A 13,244-nucleotide genomic window follows, 5' to 3' on the forward strand; every position below is an offset into this window, starting at 1 on the left:
ATTTTCAAGAGGAAAACACCCTTAGCCATCTAGTGGTCTCAGAAGCTTGGGCATAGTTTGATAAAATGCATCCATGGTTTGCTAGTGATCCTCGCAACATCAGACTTGGCCTTGCTTTAGATGGGTTCAATCCTTTCGGTAACATGAGCAACCCGTATAACATGTGGTCAGTTATGATGATGCCATACAATATGCCGCCATGGCGATGTATGAAAGAACCCTTCATTTATATGTCTCTACTTATTCCTGGACCGAGGGCACCTGGTAATGATATTGATCTTTACATGAGGCCATTAATTGATGAGTTGAAAGAACTATGGGAAAAAGGAGTGAAGACATTTGATGTGGAAACTGGGACAACATTTCGGATGCATGTTGTACTTTTGTGGACAATTAATGATTTCCCCGCCTATGACAATCTGTCGGGCTGGAGCACAAAAGGTTACTTAGCATGCCCAGTGTGTAATAAGGATGTTGGGTCCTTATCCTTAAAGCATGGACGCAAGTTATGTTTTATGTGTCATCGTCATTTTTTACGACCTAGACATCCTTGGAGGACTCGTGGTTTCAGAAGCTTTAATGGAAAACCTGAACGAAGGTTGCAACCAAACTGACTAAGTGGGGAAGAGATATTAAACCAGCTCAGGTTGATCAGAGATATGAAATTTGGGAAATCACCTAGCAGTAGAAAAAGGAAATATGCTGAGTGGGAGTTAAATTGGACAAAGAGAAGCATCTTCTTCGAGTTGTCATACTGGAAAGATCTTCCACTACGCTACAATCTGGATGTCATACACATTGAGAAGAACATTTGTGAGAATGTCATTTGTACATTGCTGGATATAAATGGGAAGACAAAGGAAAATGCAAATGCTCGTTGAGATATGGAAGATATGGGAATACAGCCTAAGTTACATATGATTCTTGATGGGGACAAACTTCTTATGTCATCAGCATGTTACACATTTTCAAAAGATGAGAAGAATAATTTCTTTGAATGGTTGAAATCAGTGAAGTTCCCTGATGGATATGCATCGAACATATCTCGATATATAAGCACGAAGGAAGGTAAGATGTTAGGAATGAAAAGTCATGACTGTCACATCCTTTTGCAATGAGTTCTGCCCATTTTCTTTCGTGGACACTTGATCGAAGATGTTCTCTCAGTGCTGATTGAATTGGGGATCTTCTTTCGACAGTTATGCTCCAAGAAATTGAGCATAAATGTACTTGAACGGTTAGCAGAGGACATTGTGATCATACTATGCAAGCTGGAGAAAATATTTTCACCAGCATTCTTCGATGTGATGGTCCACTTAGCCGTCCATTTACCAATGGAGGCCATAATTGGAGGACCGGTCCAATATTGTTGGATGTATCCTATTAAGAGGTAAATTATAAAGTCCTACAATGTTCTCATGATTTCCTTGCTTTTTTATTTTGTGTATACAAGTCACTAATGCTGTGTAAAATGCACAGGTTTTTATCCACTTTGAAGGGAATGTTCGGCCGTTCATGCTATTAATGTCGAAGATGAAGAACCGAGGAGCTCTATATTTTGAGGAAATGTTCGGCCGTTTGGTGCACGGGTTTATGATTTCATTGATATGGACGACCTATGAAGGGCACATTTTTACGTCCTTAATAATTGTGATGAAATTATTCCATATATCGAGTACGTGGTTCAAAACTCCTTACTTTGCATTGTATTTACATATGCATATATACTTAGTTGACTTTAACATGTACTATTGTTGCATATAGCGAACATAAAGCTAAACTTTTGGCTCAAAATAAAAGGAATGTTGAAGAAAGACATAAGAAGGAATTTGTCAATTGGTTTGGGTGTCATGTAAGTAACAACTACTGCCCGATTTTGCTACAATGTACATTTTCAATATTGACGGTTTACTCATCTAAAGTCCTTTGTAATTAATAGATGAAAGTCATGTATTATAATAAAGAACCAACAGCAAGTAAAGATTTGTACGTGTTGGTATGTGGCCCCGATCAACGAGTTAACCGCTACAGCGGTTGCATTGTCAATGGCTTACAATTTCCTACAAAGTTCCTCAAACTGCATAGAAGAACCCAAAATTATGGAGTTGCGGTGCTAGGTATAGAAGAAGATGAGGAAATTGACTATTTTGGTGTGTTGGATGACATTATAGAGCTTCACTATGGAGCTAACAGACTTGTCCACATCTTCAAGTGTACCTGGTGGGACATTAGCAATAAAAAGAGTGGGATAAATACGGATACCTACTTTACTAGTGTCAATTTCAGTAAAACATGGTATCAAAACGACCCTTTTGTTGCAAGCAGAACAAGTGTTATACCTTAAGGACACAAAATTAAAGGGTGAATGACATGTGGCCCAAAAAATTCCTCCTCAAAGTTTGTATGATATTACAGAAGTCGCAGATGGGGAGAAGAGTGTCAACAATGATGCTTTCCAAGAAGATCAGCCATTTGTTAGTGTAGCAACGCAATCTGCTATCAATGTTGTTGAGGAAGAAGTTGATCCTATACCATTAAATAGGGTTGGTGTCCTAGTAGAACACATAGGAACTATTGACATTAGAATAGAACCCTTTGTACACATTAACTTCATCGATAGTGATGAAATTGATGGGGAAGATGAAACTATGGTTGAGTACTGCAGTGAAGAGGAAGACACTCTAGAAAGTGAGGATGATATTGATATTGAGGACACATAGGGGGTAAGCGTGTTATGTTGTCACCATGTATTTGACATGCGAAAATAAAAGAAAATATATTTACTATGCATCCATCTAATATCCAATCTTCTTATATTTATTTGTGAATTATTTTGCAGACATGGCACCAGGAGGTCGTCGTCGCTTACTTCAGTCTAGGCTATCGATGACATCATCCTGCGAGGATGATAGGTCATCCCCGAGAGCGACTAAGCACGTCGGTGTTGATGCGGCACCATCTGAGCCCTCAGGACCCCAGCCCGACATGGATCCATCAGTTGGGGATCAAACCAAGGGTGAGTTGCCGACCATAATGAGTAGCGTTGGTAAGGTTACGAGTATTTGATTTAGAATAATATATTTACTGTCATTTCACATGTATGATTATCTTATTGTTCTTTAACTCTTCTTTCAACATCGACCTCTATGATGCAGATGAGTTCAGGCCGTGGTGTAGCGAAGAACGTTGCGCTAAAGAAGCACCCGAAGAAGACTGGGTGGCGGATCCGTATCGACATTCCTCCAGGCTTTATGGCCCCACTTGACAATTGGTGCACAGCCTGGTCACGAGAGCTTGGCATTATATGTCGCCAATATGCTCCAGTCACCTGCTTCACCTGGCCAAAGGTGACGGAGGCTCAGTGCTTGGTTCTATATGAGCACATCTTGGTAAGTAACCCTAAAACATTTCTTTCACTTTTCATATATTACCCAAAAGATTCTCTAACATTCAATATATATTTCATATGCAGGAAGAGTTTGATATGGACATTTTCACCGCAGACCATGTCAAAAAGGCTGTGATCACGCAGTAGTGCTCTCGGTTTAAGACTTATCGTAGCAAAATGCGCTACCATTTTAGGGAGATGGGAGATGAGGCAGAATCACACCCATACAATAAGATCTCCCTAGACGATTGGCGGGTGGTGTGTCGCCATTTTCGCGACCCTAACTATCAAGTGATGTGTTTTTATTAATTACAATAACTGCTTTTTCATATTTATGTGAATAATAAAAAGTCATTACATCTATTTTGTAGGCTATCTATGAAAAAAATTCCTGCGAATTGCAGCAAACTAGATACGACGCATTGCGGTGGCTCAAAATTATTCATCAATCATCGAAAGGTAATTGCTACGAAACTATCTGACCATTACCTGACAAGTGCTATTTATATTTACACCGCTGAATTAATATTAAAGAACTTTTATATGATAATGTAGCATGATCCCATCACTGGTGACCTGGAGTCGAGGTCGGATCTTTATCAGAGAACACATTAGAGGCCATCGGGGGAGTGGTGCCAGGGTGCACAGACGAAACATGTAAGTCAAGTAGATTATTTAGTCCATTATCTTATTCAAAACGTTAGTTCTATTCTTATTTCATCATTTTCATGACTGAAAATAGGCAAAGATGCTTGAGCTGAGGGATGCACCCGTTGCAGAGCGCAGTTAGCCGATGACGGATGACGAGATCTGCACTCAGGTGCTTGGGCAACAAATGGGTGCTTGGTTGAATGGTCTTGGGAGTGGATACGTCGCCCCAACATCATCATCTTCTTTCAATGCGGTGTCTCGTGCTAAGATTGACCGAGAGCGTCAAGCCACCGAGGCTCGAGTGGAGGAGATGCTTATCCGAATGCAAATGGTGGAAGCAGAGAACCGGCAATTGAAAGAAAAGATGTCGAATTGGAAAGCAGAGATGCAAGCCATGAAGAATTGGAAAGTGCAGATCGAACAAATGATGCACCAATCCCGTCCAGATGATGTGGGTGACTCCTCTCATTAGAAGGTATGTAAAAGGTAGTTTATCATCCCTCTTTTATGGTTGTCTGAAACTCTTTGGATACTCAACCAATTTACCGGAATAATGAATCTGTCATCTTCCTTTCTCCACTTAAATATCAAGATATTATCTCAAATAATAAGTTAAAACTCTCAAAATTTGAACCATGATAATTTAACCAAGAGAGACCGAAATAAATGAATTATTTTAACATATAATAGTTGCTAGGAATTAGTATTGGACCCAATCTTCATCATCACTAAATCCAGGAGCCCCCATTCAAAGCCACTTCGGTATCAATTTATTCAACAATACATGGATTTAGTTCGCTTAGATGTAGATTAACTCATGAGCCTTGCCTTCATTCTTCTTCTTCATATTAGGTAACTTCTTTGCTAGGTTGGATTTTAAGCTTATTCTCCTTAGTAAGCTAGGACATACTTCCAAAGGCTGACTTTTGTGCATTCTAATTGATATTTGTTTGTTTTATTTTTTTCCCTATCATTTATGCACATTGCTTATAAAAGTGTTTGCTAAAATTCCTACATGAATTATAAGGTCTTTGCAATATTTATTCTATTTGTTAAATTGCTTATGCGTTGTGAAATATTCAAATAGTTATCAAAGCAAGTGGAGGTTCACCGGTTAGATTTCTACAAATAATGGAAAAGAAAAGAGCAGGTGTTTAGGATTGAATTGCTAGGCCATGATTTTTATTGTGGGAATAGACTGCTGGAAATTCTATATCTTTTAATAGGTGTCATCACTACTGTTATGATATTTGTTTACTCCCATATAAAAGAGCAAGTGTTTAGGATAATATTAAAACAATGTTATGTTTGTTTGAGATCTTTCATAGAATATTTTTTTTTTTTTTTTTTTTGGCAAGCTTCCAATACATAAAACAACCAAAAATTCTAAAATTCATAGTTTTGAACACTAGAGAGAGAGATGCTACCTGAATGTCTGGCTAATAAAGTGTATATGTAATGATATTTTAGGAGCTTTAATCTTAGATTTAAATTTGCATAAATATAGATTGACCTTAATATAATATTGTATTACATTTTAGGTCGGTTTATTTGTCAATATGTACACATTAACATTAAGTTTAGTTCCTACAGAAAGCCTTTTCAATTACACTGAAATTGTTAAATACTAAAATAGTTCTCGATCTAGAGGGCAGAAGCATAGTTCTCATTAATGGGTCTTTTAGATTGAAATAGAATCTTATTTTCCCCTGATTGAAGCATGTTTTACAGCTTGGAGGATAATTTCACGTGAAACCTCAAGCCAATTTCTATAGAACATCCATGATTGATATTAGTAGAGAGATCTCGCGATGTGTCTCCATGACCCATTCTGGGTATGCATGCTGCCAGTTTGACCTCCTGCATAGATGCAAATATAATTTTGTTAATAATTAATTCATAAATGTGCACATGCAAGTTCAAGGTGGGTGAATTTCATTATCTAGGGAAAAACCATAACTTCCTTCATTTAGTCTCTCTCCTTAAGTAACTTACGAGTTGTTTGGTATCACAATAAAAATTTACAAAAACGTAAATCAGAAATGAGAACCAAAAACTAGAAATAAAAAATGAAAACCAAAAACCAACAACCTGTTTGGTTGATATTTGTAAAGCTAAAACAAATTTAAAACTTACTTTAAAAATGCTTATTTTCATATTTAAATGAAATAATATTATAATAATATAATTAAAATAATAAAATTGCAATATAATAAAATTTTAAGAAATACTATAATAAAAGTAAAACTTATATACTTATTTTTACCTAATTTTTATATTTTCAAATTTTAATTTGCATTAGCATCTAATACATGACAATTGAAAAATAGTAAAAATGTTTTGTAATTAGATGTTATTGTTAAATTATGTATAGTTTTATTTTAATTATATTTAAATTCATTTGATCATTTTATTTTATTTTAATTAAAGAATGTGTATAAAACGAATGATTTAATGTAAAAAAAAAAACTATTTTTGGATATAAAAATTTTTAGCAATAGGTTGCCAAAACAATTGAAAACCATAAAAGCCAAGTTTTCAATTTTTTCGTTAACAGCTCAAACCCACCAATAGAGATTGAAAATTGGCAACCTAAACAAACACTTTTTCTATAATTTGCTTCTCCACTATGCAAAAATAGAAATGGAAAACAAAAAGCAACAATGACACAAAACATATTTGTTACGTTTTTAAAAATCTCTTATTCAGTTTTTTTATAATTTTTTTCATGTTCCTGATTTGTTAATTTTGTTTCAATGCCAACAAACCCATGTTGTTGTAATTGGAATTTTTGAACACAAACCTTTCTTTATATGTATATGTGCTTCAAATATAAATGTCATATTGAGCATATTCAGTGTCAAAAAATTTGTTCAAACTATCTAACCAATTAAATGAGCATGTTTTGTGTTTTTAAGTGCATGTGCATTCGCTTGCTTGTGCACTTTTGTGTGTTTAATTGTGGATACGCCTATTGCAACCTTGTTCGATTTTTTCCTAGTAAGCGTTTGTTTTTGCAACATTGTTAATAATGAATCATATTATCTAGGTATTTTATAATTTTGATTACAATTCAGTGTTTTCTCCATGCTTAAGTTGTAAGAGAATATCTTCTTGGTTGAGAGGAAAGTTTTATAGGACAGTTGTAAGTCGACCCATGCTATATGGATCAAAAAGTTTGCAATCAAAATGATAATAATTACAAGTTATTATTATTTCTGAAATCATGATATCAAGGTGAATGAATCACAATACAAGAAAGAAAAGAGAGAATAAGAAATGAGTGTATTTGTGAGAAATAACTAGTAAGGACTAAAAGAAGGAACAACCTCAAATTAAAGGGAGGAAAAGGGTCTGCAATAAAGGCTCAAGAGTAGCATTTTTTGTCTACATATTTTTTTTATATGAATACTGACATTTTGCCATATGCAAAAAGGTCCACTATCCAACTATATGTAAAATCTTTAATCATGATTTGCTAGGCTTGTCAAACTTATGCTTCAAGTAGTTATGCGCTTTTTCATTTTGTGCGTGTATGCATCTATGGGCCTTGCCTGCGTGGGTGGGGGGTGAAGCAATGGGAAATATGAACCTTAAGCATGTCTTAAGGATCAGGACTGATATCTTTGAGCTTTAGCCATAGAGGCTTATATTCCTTGATGCTCTTGAGCCAGATTTGGGTTATCATGATAAGACATATGCCTCATGCATTAACCATGAATAGGATCATGAAAAACCTTCACTCTCTTGCCATGCACCATTATCAACTATTCCTATCAAATTTTGTTATGATTTATGAAAGTTGATTAATTGAGGCTATATCTAACATCAATAATAATGCTGTTGTTTTTTCAATTGGAATTGGGCATGCCAACCTGTACTACAAATTTTTTTGGGGCTTGTCTAATAATGCTTGTTGATATTTAATATGCAGTGTAATTGATGACTATATTGTGCTCGTTTTGAAAAAAAAATAAAAATAAAAAAAGAATACAGTTCAAATTACTTTGTATCTATATTTGCTCTATTCAATCCATTCTTTTTCTAAATTATGATTCTTTAGTAACATTTATTTGCCTGTTTGATAGGTCTTTTTTTATTATTTTGTTTTAGCAATGGAGAGAGTGGTTACATACTTAGGTTATCTTCCATGCAGTCATGTGTTATCATGCCCCTTTCTTGCTGCTTCAAGCCATGTAGTCATTTTTTTGTGACTTTTCAAATGATGCTTCTTGATATTTAAATATGCAGTGTAGTTGATGACTGCAATGTGCTTGTTTTGGAAATGAAAAAAATAATGAATACAATTAGGCATATTTTGTATCTACATTTGTTCTCTTCAACCCTTTTTTGTTTTTTAGAATTTTGGTTCTTTTGTAACATTTACATGCATGTTTGATGGGGCTTTTTGTCATTATTTGGGGAATTAGTGCTGGCTAAAGTATTATTCCTCATGAAAAGTTAAATGTCTATTCCTGCCTACTATGCCTAGTACCTTGGTGAATTGGGTTGATTAAAGTTGCTTGTGAAGAATCCATATCTTGATGATTTATATTGATATGAGAAGGCTATGTTATTCCTGAGACTCCCTATGATGCTAGTGAATTTTAAAGGAGGAAAGAGATTTTGATGCATCCTTCTTTTCCTGATTGTGTGATGATGTGGTTGAAGACATCATTCTCTGAATGAGTTTGTTTGATTATCCTGATCCTCATCCTTTTTGAGATGGCTTCCTAGGTGGGTGAAATTAACTTGAGAATATCAACAAACTTCAGTTAATAGTGTTAAGTTATTCTTTTGCAAGATGATAACATTCTAGTGAACTGCAAATTGGTATGAATAGTCCAAAACATGCTACATTTTCGTTCCAAGAGATTAAATCTAGTGTTCCAAAGTTTTAATTTAATATTTTTTTTCTATATGACATCTATTTTAATCATAAAAGTAGAACATTATTTCATTATAATTTTCCTTTCAGTCATTATTAACATACTTACTAAAGAAAATCTTTTTTTCAATTTCTAAACGCCTAACTATACTCTCTTAAGTATATAAATGCCATAACACTTTTTTCACCTATCTACGCGCACACTTAGCTTACCTCATTTTTTAGTATCTGCTGCACCATGATCCTATTTTCATTCCACAAACCAACACCTTTTGTATCCTTCTACATTGTGGTTAACATAACAACCTGTTGAGTTATGGGAATTTTCACTTGTCACCTGTGTTTTCCCTTATTGCTTCTTTGGGCCTCACAAATGTTAATCATAATTTTTGTAGAACTGAGCCATGCTTGGTTTTTATCTTGTCTTGCCTTTCCTATATTTTGAACATAGGTCTGGCTTGGCTGCAATTTCAGTCCTTGTCAAACTCTTAGGACAGAAAAATTTTCTGGTTTTTAGAACTTAAATACATTGAAGGGTCTTCTTTGTAGTTGTATAATCCACTGGGTGTTGTCAAGCACCGCAATAAGCTTGTCGGATTTAGATAATCCAAAATATAGTGCTTCTCGTTGAATTGATGAAAAGCATTACAACATTTATCTCTTAATTTTAAGGTCCATGAATACTGATCAACACAACAATAAATCAATATTATTTTTATTTTAGTAATTACATATGGGGGAGTAATTGTAGAGTTACGAGCCTACATGATAGAAGGTCGAACGAGTTTTAAAATAGTTCGTTGATTTACTTTTTGTCACATAATTCATATGTCATGAATATATGATTGTTTCTATCCTTTTATTTTCTTATATGGATGACTTACGAGCCGTTAATCTAACTATTTTCAATTTTTTTATAGAATGGTTACGTAAATAATTGGTGAAACTATCAAACCGTCAAATATTTGTTTATTATTGGCTTCTTGGGAAAAGCAAGCTGGACTTTCTCTGATCAACTTGCATTTTTTGAAACACAAAAAACAAAAATAGTAAATTATAAATATATAACACAAAAATGACTTTCCCTGTGGCCACATTCATTGCATTGGTAAAGTTATTGGGCTGTTGTTTTACACAAAAACAAAAGAATATAAATAAATAATTAAACAAGAAATACTTACAAGTAATGAAAATTTTGAAAACTCCTATGATTGGAAGTCCATGAATCAAAGAAAAAGAGCCAAATCCATAATATTGTCAAAATCTCGTATCCAACAAGTTTTTGTTTTTTCTTTTAAATCAAAGTTAGAAATAGAATAGTTACTCAATTCACTTTTTTTTTTTTTATGATAATTGACAAGAGAATGAGCGAATCAAGCTATTTTTCTTCTTATCGAGTCTCTTAATTTTAAATCCTTTTTTCTGTGTGGGTGGTTAAACAAAACTTGGGAATCAGCTCCATATAATATTAGATTGAGCTTGTCTTATATAGGAAAATTATATATTATGCCATAAAGTTCGAACTTCAGTTGAATAGATGATTTAACTTCTAGACTGCATGTTTGGATTGATATATCTTGTGAACTGCATGCTGGTGGACATTAGGACTGCATGCTTGATTGGAACGCCACCTGCATGGCTGATGCAGTGATGTGTATTGCCTACTGGTAGATACTTTTAGGTTGTTGCATGTCTTAATCTAAATGGCATCTATATGATGCAAAAATATTATGAATTGCATGATTTTGTGACGTGCAGTTTGGGAAATGTTCTATTTATAGACGGCATGCTGCCAAAAATTTGTTGAAAATTTTAGGAAAAGGAAAGAAAAATTCAAAAAAGACCAATTTTGGACTATGTGATATAATTTTTCTTTGATTTCTTGCTTGCTTGGTGGTTATGCCAATTTTGGTTGGAGTACGTTATTTATGTTTGAAGGTTTAAGTTTAATTTATGCGCAACCAAAAATTAATTGTTAATTGCCAAAAAAGGAGATTAAAAGTAATATAGGGTCCATCAAAATGGATAGAATACTAGAGTAAGTGGCATTGTTTCCCATGCAAGTATGTGGAAATTTGTTTCCCATTTTGCTTGTTTGTTCCTTCCTCCCACTCATTTTAGAGTAGCTAATGGCAATAGGGTTTGATTTTGGGAGGATGCTTGCCTAGTTACAGTCGTTAGAGTAGATGATGCTTCATCTTCTTAAGATTTCCACTCTTCACAATGCACGTATCATCTCTTTCTTTTCTTTGGAGAGGAGCTCTCTTTCTTAGGTTTTTAATTTTATAGTGAATCTCATACCAACTGTGTCTACTCTATGAAATATGTTGTTTATAGGATAATCCACTCTATTATGATATATGTGTTTTATGGGATGCATGAACACGTTACATTATTTAATGCTTATTATATGAAGCTCCTGTACACTCGCAAAATTCATTACTAGTTGGATTATTGTGAACTGTTTATTGTAAACACCTAGGTTTGGAGCATATCTCTATGGAAAATGTCATATTTACAGGAGAAATCCTGCCAAAATTTTTCAAAAGGTGTATACTAATTTTTTTAACTTTCTTAATTTGTAGGGTTTGCAACTGTGACTACGTCAAGATGATGTCATGCACTACGGATGCAGCTTTTCACTTTTTTTGTTATTTGAACAAATGAAATGTATTTGAATTTGAATTTGTATAATGTATTTGTATTTAAATTTGAATTTGTATAATATATTTGTATTTCAATTTGAATTTGTATAATACATTTGTATTTAAATTTGAATTAGAATTTTGAATAATTTATGAATTTTATTGCAATTATGGTTTAATGTTATGTATAAGAAAATGTAATTTAATTACAGATTATTACAGGAACTAATAATTGGAAAAAAATTAAATTCACTATTAATTGTCCAATTTAAGTATTAGTGACGGTTTCAAAATCGTCACTAATAGCCTTTTAAAAAAGTTTTAGTGAAGGTTCTCAAACCGTCACTAATACTATGGCTTTAGTGATGGTTTTAAAACCGTCACTAAATCCATAAGTGACGGTTCTACATAGCAATAGTGACGGTTCTAAAACTGTCACTAATAATAGAGCAATAGTGACGGTTTTGAAATTGTCACTAATAATAGAGCATTAATGATGGTTTTACACCCGTCACTAATAATAGAAGAATAGTGATGCTTTTAAAATCGTCACTAATAATAGAGCAATAGTGACGGTTTTAAAATCGTCACTAATAATGGAGCAATAGTGACGATTTTAAAACTGTCACTAATACTATGGCTTTAGTAACGATTTTTGGTCGATCAGGTGTAAAATCTATAGTGATGGGCTTAGGTTTTTAGTGATGGTTTTAATCCATCACTAATACTCTATTATTAGTGATGGTTTAAAAAATTTGTCAGTAATAAGTATTAGTAACGGCAAGTATAGCGACTAATTAAAAATCGTCACTAATACTCATAAAACTGTCATTAATACTAGTAGTGACGGTTTTGTGAATATTAGTGACGGTTTAAAACCGTCACTAATAATCTTATTTTTTATAGTGAATAAGCATGAGTGTGATTTTTGCAATTCTGAGCTCAAGACCCTCGTGGGCCCCACACAAACCTACTAGGCCCAACACGACTACTCTAGGCCCCGTAGATTGGGGCTCCCCTTTTGACTTTACTTGCATTTAATTACTTACATTATGAGTTTTGTGAGGTTTTTAATTTTGTGATTAAAAAGTTTTAATTTTGAACATAAATTAAGTTATTTATGTTGAATTAGGTGTAATCCCAAGATGGGGGTGAATTGGGTATTTTAAAATTCTTTGAAGCTATTTACCACTTAATCCCTATTTGTATATTTAACTAATCAAATTTAGGAACTCATTACAAAATTAAATTTATTTTCCAATGAATTCTTTTTACCCAATTAATTGTGTGTAACATTATTCAACCTACACATGCAATACGAATAAATCAAATGTAGTACGGAAAGTAAAGAGTAAGGGGAAGAGAGAAGACAAACGCAGTTTTTACGAGGTTCAGCCAACTCGGCCTACGTCCTCGCCTTGAGCAACCATTCAACGATTTCACTAGAATCACTACTCCTTAAATTGAGACAGAGCTTCTCTTACAATCCGATGCTTACAAAAGGTACAACTCCCTCCTACTCCACTGCTTACAAGAGATACAGCTCTCTCCTCAAACCCCAGTTCGCACACCGAACCGTGAATACAATGAAATCTATAAAACACTCAAAATGGCTTTCAAACAAAAGCTCGTGAGTACAATTCAAATTCCTAATACATTAACATATGATAAA

Source organism: Malania oleifera, chromosome 11 (assembly GCF_029873635.1).
Source record: "Malania oleifera isolate guangnan ecotype guangnan chromosome 11, ASM2987363v1, whole genome shotgun sequence".
Classification (NCBI taxonomy): domain Eukaryota; kingdom Viridiplantae; phylum Streptophyta; class Magnoliopsida; order Santalales; family Ximeniaceae; genus Malania; species Malania oleifera.